The sequence below is a fragment of the Mustela lutreola genome, chromosome 11 (genome assembly GCF_030435805.1).
Source record: "Mustela lutreola isolate mMusLut2 chromosome 11, mMusLut2.pri, whole genome shotgun sequence".
Taxonomy (NCBI): domain Eukaryota; kingdom Metazoa; phylum Chordata; class Mammalia; order Carnivora; family Mustelidae; genus Mustela; species Mustela lutreola.
Window position 1 is genome coordinate 90,376,661 of NC_081300.1, and position 12,716 is coordinate 90,389,376.

General features: G+C 44.1%; 1 long non-coding RNA gene across 1 annotated transcript in view; it reads left to right on the forward strand.

The window, feature by feature from the left end:
- The first annotated feature begins 3,207 nt into the window (after positions 1 to 3,207).
- Positions 3,208 to 12,716, forward strand: part of LOC131811572 (uncharacterized) — a 183,615-nt gene continuing 174,106 nt past the window's right edge. Inside the window, exon 1 of the long non-coding RNA XR_009345999.1 lies at positions 3,208 to 3,444. This is a non-coding gene — a long non-coding RNA (uncharacterized LOC131811572). The remainder of the gene's footprint in view (positions 3,445 to 12,716) is intronic.

A 12,716-nucleotide genomic window follows, 5' to 3' on the forward strand; every position in this document is an offset into this window, starting at 1 on the left:
GGTGCCATGCCCTTTCAGCCACTAACTGGGATATTATGTCTTCACTTTAAATACCATCACAGAGACCGCTAACAATTACTGAGTTCCACTGGGTGCCGACCCCTATCTCTATATATTTTGCCTATATAATCTCATTTATCCTTCACCATAACCATGCAGCAGGTGCATTTTTTTTTTTTTTTAAAGATTTTATTTATTTATTTGACAGAGAGAGATCACAAGTAGGCAGAGAGGCAGGCAGAGAGAGAGAGAGGGAAGCAGGCTCCCTGCTGAGCAGAGAGCCCGATGTGGGACTCGATCCCAGGACCCTGAGATCATGACCTGAGCCGAAGGCAGCGGCTTAACCCACTGAGCCACCCAGGCGCCCCAGCAGGTGCATTTTTAATCCTCTTTTACAAATGAGAAGTCTGAACCTCAGAGAGGGTAAGCCACTTACTTGCCCAAGACTACTGAGTTCTTAGGTGGCGAAGTTAGGATTTGAAGAGCCTTACTGGAACGCCATGGAATGCGTTCTCCAAAGGAGGAAGGATTTTATGTTACCAGAGGAGAGAAAAAGAGATAAAAGACTGACAAGACAACAGTATCGCATGCAGGTGCTTAACGCTGGTGGGGAAGGGGGATCAAGGAAGCTTCCTGAAAAGGTAACATCTGTGCTGGAGGCTAAATACAAGTGAGGCACCTGGTGAATGGGCAGAGGGCACTGGGGTGAGGTTGCTCCAGGTAAAGCGGCTGCAGACTCAGATGCCCAGGGGTCAGGGGCCCTGCAGTCATTTTGGTTCAACCACAGCATGGATTTAAAAGAAGCAAGTGAAAGAAATGGGCTTGAAGAAGCCAGACAATGAAATGCTTTGCATGTCACCGTGAGGCCTTTGGACTTGAGCCTGCAGGCAGTGGGGAGCCACTGAAGGGTTTAGGCAGGGAGCATGATGTGATCAGATCTCTGGTTCAGAAAGATGGTTTTGGGAAAGCTGTCTTGTTCACAGCTGTGTCCTGAATACCTAGAACAGGTACCTAGAACAGGCTGGGCACATAGTGGTACTTAATACATACCCATTGAACAGAGTACAGATTGCTATGAGAAAAATAGAGGGGTCAACTGACTCCTAATTTCTGTTTTATACTCTCCTTCTTCACTCAGTAACAAGCCTCAAGCCAACCTGGAAGCCACAGTTATCAGGACCTCTGTCTCTCTCCTCCAGGATGAAAAGTAACACTGAGCATAGGCTTAGAAATGCTTTGGGATTGGGGTTCAAAGTAGTGTAAGTGACAGGAATACAATCTCATCTTTCTCATCCTCTCTGCTTTCAAAGATCTCTATTCTGCTTCATTTTGTATCCATCAGAGACCCCGATTTTCCTGTCCTCACCTTTGTATTAACCGGTGCACACAGAGGTATGATTCTTGGAGGTGAAGGGACCCTGCTGGGTACCATTGGCCTCTGACTGGGGAATAGCTCCCCTTAGGATCAAGTTATCTACAAGGCCTGGGGCTGCAGAAAGGAAACAATCCCCAGGTAACAAGATGTACCTGGGATTAATTCCAGAACATCTAGGCTCAGGCAACCCCCTTGACAAATGAGAGCGGGAAGAGGGAAGAGAAAACGCCACAGGGAGTGCTGACATCCAAGCCTATGTGTCATCAGTGGGGACACAGTCCGCTCTAAAGGATAGATTTCAAAGTTACACAAATTGAGTTCAAATCTCCAGGCTCTGCCACTTAAGGTGTAGCAAATTAATTGCTCTGGCCTGTTACCCCACCCCCCCACCCCCCCCACCCCACAAAATGGACATAGCTTTTCAGTTTTGTGCGGTTATTGTGAGGATTAATGAGCTGAGCTAGAAATGGTGGTAGCTGTTGGGTAATTAGGAGCTAGGAGTTTCTGGAACAACTTGATCCAGACGACATCAGTCAATGCCGGAGCTAGGTTATGTGCGTCAAAGACGGAGCTAGGCCTGGGTCGGATGGCAGTGGCGATTTGGGGTCTCTTTCTTCCCAATACTTATCCTCTTTGCCCTCCTTTTCTCCCTAATGTCCTTTTCTGTATATGTTTCAAAATTTCTAAGCACTAGATGTGGTGTGTGTGTGTGTGTGTGTGTGTTTATGTGTGTGTGTGTGGTGGGATAGGGTCACAACTACACAAAGCGAGTCGGGGAATTCTCTTAGGATTCTGTTTATTTCAAGCAGCAGAGTGGCAGCTCAAGCCCTTGCTGGCTTGAGGACGGGTGTGGAGGAAGGAAGGACGGGTGTGTGGAGCCCATCTCAGCAGCCCATCCGTGGCCTGAGGGCTCCTCTCTCCATCTCTCATCTTGGTTTCTCCTTTGGACACATTCTTCTCTCTGGTAGGAGCTTCCTTCTCATGCCTCTGCTGCGGGGGGCAGGAGGGGTGTGTGGTGAGGACTGTGGCCGTGGGTCAAGGTCACAGAGAACTCCAGGCTTCTACTTCTACCATCTGAGCCTCACAGCACTAGAGGAACGGGAAAGTTTCTTGGTCCCGACTTTGGGACCAGAGGAGAACTCTGATTGGCCGTCTTGGGTCACATGTTTGCAACTGGAACCAATCACCAATCGCTGTGCCCAGGTGAAGGAGTGCTGTTGTTCTAGGAGAGTGCGGCCTTGGGTCATGTGACCTGGGACACACGTGACTGCTGCTGTTGAGAACCAGAACCATGTGGATGGAGGAAGAAGGTTTCTCCCAAACTATATGTATGAGAGACAACTTTCCCAGAAACAAAGGGAAAAAGGGAGACAGGGCAGAAAATAACGCTATTGTCCCTGCAAACATCTTCCTTCCGGTTTTCTGCCTGCCTTGCAGGCTGACTAGGAATCTGTGTGTTCCGTAAACACCATTTCCGCCAGCAGCTGTAGAGTTGTGGACGGAGTGGGGTCAGTGAGGGCCTGGGTTTAGACAAGGCAAGATCAAATGCCGGCTTTTTCTGGCTGTGTTACTTTGGGCTGGGTCATTAACCCCTCTGTACTTCAGCATTGTAAAACGGAGATTAAAAAAAAAATATCTACCTTCTAGGACAGTTGTACCTAATGAAATCAAAAGGACTTTAATAAATGGTAATTACTATTTTCATAATAATAATTATTAATGTTTTGGGAGGTGAGGTGGGTGGTCAGGAAGGGATTCCAAGAAGGGATTTTAAGACAGACTCACGGTGTTAGAGATGAACTAACCCAGTTACTTCATTTTACAGATGGGGAAACTGAGGCCCAGCAGATGGCCGAGCTTGAGGTTAGTTCCGTGAAGTACTGAGGATCTGCAAAGACGAGACCTTTTCAGGAGGCTGCGTCTGGAGCCAGTTAGCCCGGCCAAGAGCTTTCAGAAATTACAAGGCCACAAAAATGCTTTTTGGCTTGAAGCATCCGAATGGGCCCCACCCATCTTGCTTAGAGTCAGGCCTCCTTCTTCTCACTACTGGACCCTGTGTTGCCAGGCTGGTGAGTATGAGTCTCTCTCTCTTTAAAAATAATTTGTTCTTGAAATCACTTAGAATGACTAGGTCTTTTTGTATGGGAGCTAGGGCTTTGAAAGCCTTGGTTTATGGCCTGACCTTTCCCTACTACTCATACATTTTCCTTCCTTCCTTCCTTCCTTTTTTCCCTCCGCTCTTCCAACACTGAAACATTCAGGGCTTTGTGCTAGGCGCTGTGCCAAGGGCGGGGTCAAAGAATCACTCATTTGCACATTTACAACATTTCTCAAGTTCATCTTATGTGCCTGGCCTTTTGCCAAGGACCCTGGGCACTTGGGATGCAGCAGGGAACAGAACATGCTTCGTTTCTGCACATATGGGGTGTACAATCTAGTATTTCCCATTCTAGAAATTGTGGATTTAGTCTGGGGTGTGTGTCCTTAGTGAGAAAGGCTGGTGTGGGGCAAGGTGGACAGGTGGGCAGGACCTGAAGTTATTTACCGAGGGGCTTGGAGTTGGATGTGAGGGCAGGGAGCAGCCTCCAAGGGGTTTCTAGCAGGTGAGGGCCACACCCAACACATGTTTGGGAGGGGCACGCATTCCTTCCCCCACTAGACTAACCTGTGTCTCTGGAACTGTCCATTATCTCTCCCTTGTTGCGGTGATCACAATTAGAAAAGAAATAATTGTCTCATTGTTAAATTTCACTTTTTGTGTGAGATTATAAGCTCTGTGTAGACAGGGCTGGGTTGGTCTTGTTCATTTTTATGGCTCCGGTGTCCCGGACAGTGCCTGGCACATAGACTGCACCATAAGTAGATATTAGTTGAATTACAAAATGAGGGACAATACAGGGACTGTATTGAGCGACAATAGAGGGACTGAGGAGCTGACTGATTGAGGCGGGGAGTGAGGGATGAGGGAGCGAATGAATGAGCAAATGAATGGATAGATGAATGAAATGCCAGCCACAGTGTTTGGACTGTGATCAGACAAGCAGGCCTAAATCCAGCTGATGCCACCTGCATTTTTCAAGGTAAACCCCCTCCTCTGGCCTAGTCTCTTAATGGCCTTTTCAGCAGGCACAGGCCTTATAAATCATGTATTGGTCTTACTCCATGTCGGGTGGAAAATCATTTTCATCACTGTGTCCACTCTGATCGATTGCTCTTGGTTGCGTCGCTAGAGCTCAGTGTTTGAGGCACCCTGGGAGGCTGCTTGGGGCTCTGTGGGGAACTCTGGTATCTGTTAGTAATGTCTGCCAGGACACCTTAGGAGAAACATCATCACCTGTGCTTCTAGTTGGTTGGCTTTGGGCCCCAGTGGCAGATGTCCCCTGGCAGTGGAGCTCCTTTGAATCCTGAAACCAATTTCTGTCTCATTATTAGGAGAACTTGCTGTTCTTTGAGGATGTGGCTGACCTAAAATATCAGTTCTATTGTTCCTGCGTGGCGTGAACTATGTGAATTTCATCCCTCTCTCCTCCTCTTCCTCCTTCCCTTCAACCCTGGTTTCTCCCGGGCTTGATCACAAGCCCCTTGAGGGACCACTTAGCCCCAGCCGGAGAACTCAATGCACAGATTCAAGAAGTTATTTAGTCTCCTGGGCTGAAACCAGAAAATAAATCAACTCCTCTAGGGAGAATTTCTCAAAATGTAGCAGCAGGAGGATCAGTGGGGGCTCCCAGCTAAAAATCCGCTTTCTGGAGCTCACCTTCCTCCCCTACCTCTCCGTTAAACATCAGGGGGTGGCATCATCCCGAAAAGGCAGTGGATGAGGTCTGATGAGGACAGTGATTTCCCCAGTGTTGTAAAATGAGCCAGAGGCGGGGAGGAGACCTCCATGACCTCCCGTTCCCAGTTCCCAGTTCCCTTCAGCCAAATGCTACTCCACTTATTTTTAGCACGCAGCAAGGAAGAAGCGATGGGCCAGCACTAGGGCCGTGGATTTCTCATCTCAGCTGTGCTCATTCTTACTATACAACTTTGGGGCCTCAGTTTCCCCAGCTGTAAACGGAGTCAGTTAGCCCCATCCCCATCACACTTTTCACTGGTAGAACCATCACCACCACCAGCGTTCTCATCGGCATCATCTTCATCACTATTTTTACCATGACCATCCCCATCTTCACCAGTGTCGCCAGCGCCAGCCATCATTCCCACCATCCTTGTCCACCGCCCCCCCCCCGCCATCATCATCCTGGTAACACTCACTGAGCCTCCAGTATGTCCCAGGCACTCTGGGGCATGGTCTCCTATAACCTGTGGGACATGTATGTACGTATCAGTAATACAGACACGACTTGTCTCATCGGGCTTTGTGGCTTGCACTTGACAGATACTGCGTTTTTTGCAGATGGAAGGTTCGCGGTCACCCCGCCTGGTGCTGTTGGCCCAGCAGCCTGTTCTCACTTCGTGTCTCTGTGGCACATTTTGGTAATTCTCATGACATTTCGAGCTTTTTCATCATGGGTCCATTTGTTGTGGTGATCTGTGATCTGTGATCACGACTCGCCGAAAATTCAGCTGATGGTTAGCATTTCTGAGCAAGAAAGTGTTTTTTGAATTAAGAGCTGTACATTTTTTTAAGACATGATGCTGTTGCCCACTTCATATGCTACGGTATCGTGTAAACATAACTTTTAGAGGCACTGGAAAACCAAAACAGTCATTTGACTCTTTATTGCGACGTTTGCTTTGATGAGGCCGTTTGGAACTGAACCCGCGATTTCTCCTCTGTATGTCCATTATCCTGGATTCCCAGGCGAGGACACGGAGGCTCAGAGAGAGGAAGCCCCAGTTTCCCAGTGAGTGGTCAAGCCTGAAGCAAACCCAGGCTGCTTTTGCTCTTTGCAACTAAATCATGAAACTTATCTGAATGATCTCTTTAAGAGATCCAGATTTTAAATCCACCCCAGATTTTAAAAATCCTGGTGTCATTTTGAGTTTTGGCCTCTCTGGGTACAGACGGAACACCCGATGATTTCTTTCTTTTCTTTTCTTTTTTTTTTTTTTTTTTAAGATTTTATTTATTTATTTGAGAGAGAGACGGTGAGAGAGAGCATGAGCGAGGAGAAGGTCAGAGAGAGAAGCAGACTCCCCGTGGAGCTGGGAGCCCGATGCGGGACTCGATCCCAGGACTCCAGGATCATGACCTGAGCTGAAGGCAGTCGTCCAACCAACTGAGCCACCCAGGCATCCCCACCCGATGATTTCTTAAGAACATGTTTCTTGGTCGAATCAGGAATATGGGGTGACAAGGTTGTTTTATGGAGCTATTGTTGGGGAACTTCCCTGACTCTGTCTAGGGGAAACTGAGGCTCAGAGGGACACACCTTGTCCACTGCCATACAGAAAATTAGGGACAGTCTTAGAAGCAATTCAGGCTTCCTTAGGCAGGGAGAAAATTGGCAACAAATCCATCGGCTAGTTTTCCCCATGCTCACAGAGGTGAAGAATTGAAAGGCAGGGCTTGGAATCATGGGTCTGGGTCCAAAATCTTGCTATTTTCTTTAGTATTTTATGGTCTTCATTGACAAGTGGGCCTCAGTTTCCTGACATGTAAAATGGGGATCCTAGTGCCCACCTCACTGTGGGACTGTAAACATGAAATAAGGTGTTCAAGGTACTTACTTGCCGCTGTACTTAGGACATAGGAAATACTCACTATACTGTGATTACATTATTATAAAGCAGTGTAGTTTATAAATATATATCGTATAAATGTACTGTCCCTCTATCTTGTATTAAATTAATTGAGTTCACAGCATTTTTATCCCTCTGCCCATCCTTTTCCTCCAAGATACCATTCCACTGGGAAGAAAAAGACTCATAAAAATGAACTGAACCCAGAATTCCTTTTTTTTTTTTAACTCAGCCTACAGATTTTCAGTGCAACAAGGTGATCCACTATTTGTGTTGCAAGGTTTTGAAGCATACGTTTTGAAGCAAGGCCTCAAAGAAGATCCCTGGCTTACATCTGTGTGTGGCTGAGAAATTGACTTTTTCCCTCCTGGTCAAATTATTAATTAGTTGCCTTATTGACTAATTTCTAAGCACTCAGTCAAATTGGGTAACCCATCCAATTTGGACGGGAGAACAGCAAAAAGCTTTAATTCATCCATTTTTCAACGGGAGGCATGTCATCGTCTGGCAACTGGGCCTCAAAACCTCCCCCGAGCGTGGAAAATCCAGGGACAGTGAATTTTGAGAAGTTTTTATCTTCATTCCTTCCTATAGTTAATTTCCTACAACTCCAGTTTCAAGATGGCAAGAGCAAGCTTGAAAAGCTGTGTGACCTCTATCAGGATTAAATATTCATTGTCGAATGCCTTCTCTGACTTACGCACTTTTGCCTCTGAGTGATAATGTTTAGGTGGTTTTTGTGTGGTTCCCGTATAGGTTCTTTGTCATCCAGACCAAGGAGACGTCAGGAGCAGAAGGGGCTGTCCTAGTAGTGTTTAAATCGCGGTATTTTTATATAGTTAATTGCTTTTAAGATCCTCCTTTTCTCTGATGTTTCCCAGGAGGAAGGCAGCGGATATTGTCCTTGTTGTACAAAGGTAGGGATTTTAAGGTGCAGAAAGTCTGAGCTGTCTTCTGAAGAGCGACAAACACTTCCCCAACCGCTCCTGTTGGCAGAGATCCTAAAACAGCCTTTGAGAGCGAAACAAAGACCAGACATCTACTGGTTTGGTTTGTCGACCTGACCTGACTCAGGGGCAGGTACTTTCTCTTTCCCTTCTAGGTAGTACCAAAAAGGCAGTTTAGTTCAAGGATCGGAGCCAATGAGTCCCCTCTTTTCCCTAATGGAGTAGGGTGGTCCCAACCCCAACACCCTCTTTGAAATCCTCCTGGGGAAACCAAAGCGAACAGGGCATGGCCAGCGGGCTTTCTGTCTCGGGGGGGAGCTGCCTGGCACCACCCGTCCATTTCAAACATGCTTTTGATTTGTCTTTATTGGCTAGTGAAAAGAATCATTTACTAGTCAAGAGCCAGGCAGTGACAAAGGAATTCAGGTAAATTAGTTTCAGTTCTTACGTAGACAGTCCTCCTTCTTTGGAATTTGAGCTTTAGAAAATAAAGCCTTCTTACCACTGATTTCCTTCACCCCCTCTCCCTTAAGCCTTTTAAAAAGGATTTTTCTTCCCTTTTAAATCTCTTCAAGAAAGAGTTTCTTTTCTTTCATCAGAGGGGTTGGGGGAATTAAATTCACCAAAATATCCTAACATCCGTGCATGCAGAAAATTCAATGAAATCCAAATTAGGTGCATTTAAAAAAAAAAAAAAAAAAAAAAAAGCTTTTTTGCTGGGACCCTTAAAATAGGCAGACATACACCAAGAGAGAGCTTCAAAGCCCATTTTAATAACTGACTACTTACCAGCTCAAAGAGCGACTCACAGCCCCTTTCGCCCCAGCCCCGATACTTAAAATGCAGTTAAAGTTTAAGCTTTTAGTCCCTGAAAGTAGCAACAGTCAACTCGTACAGAAGCAGCGTCCATAAAATCTACAAGCCCGGTTTTCCATTACTCCGCTGTAATTAACAACCCAGTAGTAAATTAATGATCTGGAATCCACAAATGGTGCAGAACTGGGGCGCTAAAACATTTAGAGAGGGCTCCTGACAGCATGTTGGGCTTTAGAATCTGATTTCGTAACTGGAACTTTCATAAAGGTGTGACTCCCTAACGGTTAATGTTTTTCTGGGTGCACTGACAAATACGGGGGCTCCCCCACGCCCAGTTCTCCACACTTACATTCTATCTGTCTTTTGCTTTTTATTTGCTCCATATCCTTGGTGGTTTTCCTCAGCTTGGAAGCCCCAGGATTCTGATTCTTTTCCTCTCCTCTCTTGTTAAGTTCTCTTCTGACTGAAAAAGGAATTCAGTTTCCCCAGAAAGCATTTGGTCACTGGGGTTAAAATACAATATATACATTTCAGGTGGGGCGAAAAAAAGTACCAGCAAAGGTAAAAAATATACATGGAGAAACAAAAGGACCAAAAAAAAAAAAAAAGAGAAAGAAAAGAAAAAAGAAAGAAAGAAAGAAAGAAAAATGGCAACCCTGTAAGGCCAGGGAATATTGTTTAAATAACAATTTGGTGTTTAGACAGGAGAAGTTGGCAGTCAGGAAATTTGAGGTTCCCCCAGACATTCTTGACTCTCAACTCAGTAAAGGGGTACAGTGGTGTGAATTTTTAGCAGAGCATCAGTCGAACTTTGAATTTCCTGGGTTTTTGTTGGATCGTATCACAGTGAAACATTATAGTCTTTTCCCCCCAAATATATATCTAATTTCCTCTACGGAGGGCAAAAAAAAATTTTCCCACAAAGGTACAAGAAAAACACACATTATCTTTCCCAATAGGGCATTATCTATTATTGGGTATTTTGAGAACTAAAAAACATGCACAAAAATAATGTCCCAGACCCGTTTATTGTGTTTTGTCAGATTTAAAAAAAGCTGATTTTGATTTATTATTTCATGTAGATACTGTGTAGACGTTCGTGTTTGACATTTCCTGAGAAATATTTCCGTTTCTGAGGTCTCTCTCAAAAAAACAAAACAAAACAAAACCCCCCAAACCCCCCCCAAAACAACACACACACACACATGCATATTTTAAAAGACTTTAGGTTCTTTTTCTGTGTGTGTGTATTTGTGGTGACAGATGGGGGGAGGTGTTTTCTAAAGCTCTTCATGTTGAAAATGTTTATTAACTTAAAAGAGTTTACTGGGAAATTATGAACTTATAAAAGACAGACTTTTCTTGAGAGTCAATTGCTTCCAATAATCCTTTTTTTTTTAAAGCCATTTTTCTAGTCTTTCTTCCTATAATTACCAAATGTTTTAAATGTAATTATACCTTGACGTATCTCGTGATTTAAAATGGACCTTTGAGAATGATAGTAAAGTGGTTTTGCGTTTCGTAGGTCAATAAAATCAAAAGCAGTTAAAAAAAAATAAGTATACAACTGGATTTGTTATTCTTTCAAAATCAGTCATACATATAGACCTTTTCCGAGGGGGTGGGGAGTGAGGGGTGGGTGAAATTTCAGATTGGAACGAAGTTATAACCCACATCAGGGAAATCGGCCCTTTAATGAAAGAAATGAAAAAGACTTAATCACCCAAGCCCCTCCAAAGTGACACTCCGAATTACATCAGAACTCTACCCGGTAATGCAAAATGAGAGCCTTTCATCTGAAAAAATGAAATACCTAATGATTTCAATGAGTTTGTACCTCCCCAAATTTGAGATCTGCATAGAGCATTGATTTCTTTTTTATCTCAAAAATATTTTGGGAAAGGACTCTTTTCCTAACTGGTTTCTGCCCCCCTACCCTATTTTGACATGAAGGTAATTTGTTTTCTCTGGAAAAGAGTGGCGGGGGGTGGTTGAAGAAGAGCAGTGTAGTTCTAGAAAATACCAAATGGCATTTCCCAGCTATCTGAGAATATTAACATTTGAGTGGGTCAGACCTGCCCAGAGGCAGAAGGCATAGCTTAAGATCATTTTTCTCAGCTGAGTTTTAATGATTGAATGGATTTGTCTTGGGGAGGGGGGAGGAAAGAAAAGGAAAAAAAAAATGATTTAAATCTACGAAGAGAGCCTAATGAACTAGTTAACATTCTTAGTATCAGGAAAGTCTAACCCATTCATAAATAAACAATTTTAAACCGCCTTTAACCACATGCATACACTCTCTCTTTCAGCTCCCTTTAGCAATTTGGAGTACAGGAGATTAAAGTCTTTTGGAAATTTCCAAGGTCAGACCTCAACTAAAATAGGATTAAGGGGGTAAGGGGGAAGGAGAAAAATAAAAGCACGAAGAGAAGGGTTTTATTCCCTCTTGCCCCCTTCTCCTAACTATCTGAAATAAATCGGAAGTTATTTCTTGAAATCCTCCTTTTCCCTGGCCAGAGGCAGCTCTTCAAAAGGTTCTGAGATTGTTTAAAAATTTTCCGATTCCCTCCTGCCCCCCTCTTCCCTCCCCATTGTAAGAAAAACAAGAAAAGAGTGGGGACGTTAGTTCAAGCTGGAAGTTAGGGTCCCTTCCAGACGATACTCCAGGGGGCACTGTGACATTAGGAACTTGGGCTGAAAGCCTGCTGGTTTGATCACTGCTCAAAGAAGAAAAATTCTTCAACTTTGCAGCCCGTTCTCTCCTCAAATGTACCAAGCCAGTATTCCAACAAAGGACATGAGAAAGGGAAACTAACTAGGTATCCCTTCTTTCTGTGTTTTATCCATAATGCTTAATTTCTGCACCAAGGACACAGCTTTGAATAGGAGAACACACAGAGATAAAACGGCTTGGTAAATGTTTTCCCCTTTCTCTCTCTCTCTCTCTCTCTCTCCTTCCTTCCTTCCTCCCTCCCTCCCCCCCACCCTCCTCCACCTTGTTTCTTACCCTCCTGTGTGTCCTTCTTTCTTTCCCTCTTTCCCTTCCTTCACCTTCCTGTCTTGCTCCTCCTTTCTGATGCCTGTTCTACGAATAAACAACCAAAACCACCACATCTTTCAGTCTACCTTGGTTGCATTTCTTCGTGTTCTTAATTTGATCCATTCCTTTAAAAAGTCTTCCTCGATCCTGCTTGCCCGTTCATTCATCAGATTTGAGCAAGGAACAGCTCTCTCAGGACATTTTGATAGATCTGAACAGTAATTATGTAGCAACTTCAAAGCAAAACTGTTTATGTGCATTTCTCTTTTTCTCTCTCTTCTGTGCATATTCTCTCTTTCTCGATCCTAACCCCACTAAATCCAAACAAAAAATCCTTTTCAAACAGGGCAGAAAATTGGGTTGAAGTTAGCAGCTGGTATTTCAAATGTACGATGATTGCGGGAACCTCCCCAAATTTCTGGGGAGGGGGGGAGTGGGAATAATGAAAGAACCCTGTAAAGAAATAGAACTTTTTTTTTTTTAAAGAGAAAAGAAATAGAACTTCTTATTTGACTCATTTCAATTAAAAGTGTTATTCGATCATGCCTCAAAATTTCAACATGTTAGACCAGGGACCATGAATAATATGTAGTGGTTAAGAGAGAGACTCAGACATATATTTAATTAAGATCTGTTGGAACTGAATCGGGTGCTGACATATCCTGGTTCCTAAAGTGAATGATTTGGTCCTAGCAAACTTGTGCCTTTAAAAAAAAAAAAAAAAAAAAACGCTATTTTACCACAGAGAGCAAACATTTTAAATAAAATCTTTACATCTTAAAACATTAAAAACAAAAACCCACCCAATTCTGCCTTTGTGTCTGCCTTTAAATAATCAGGACCGGGTTTC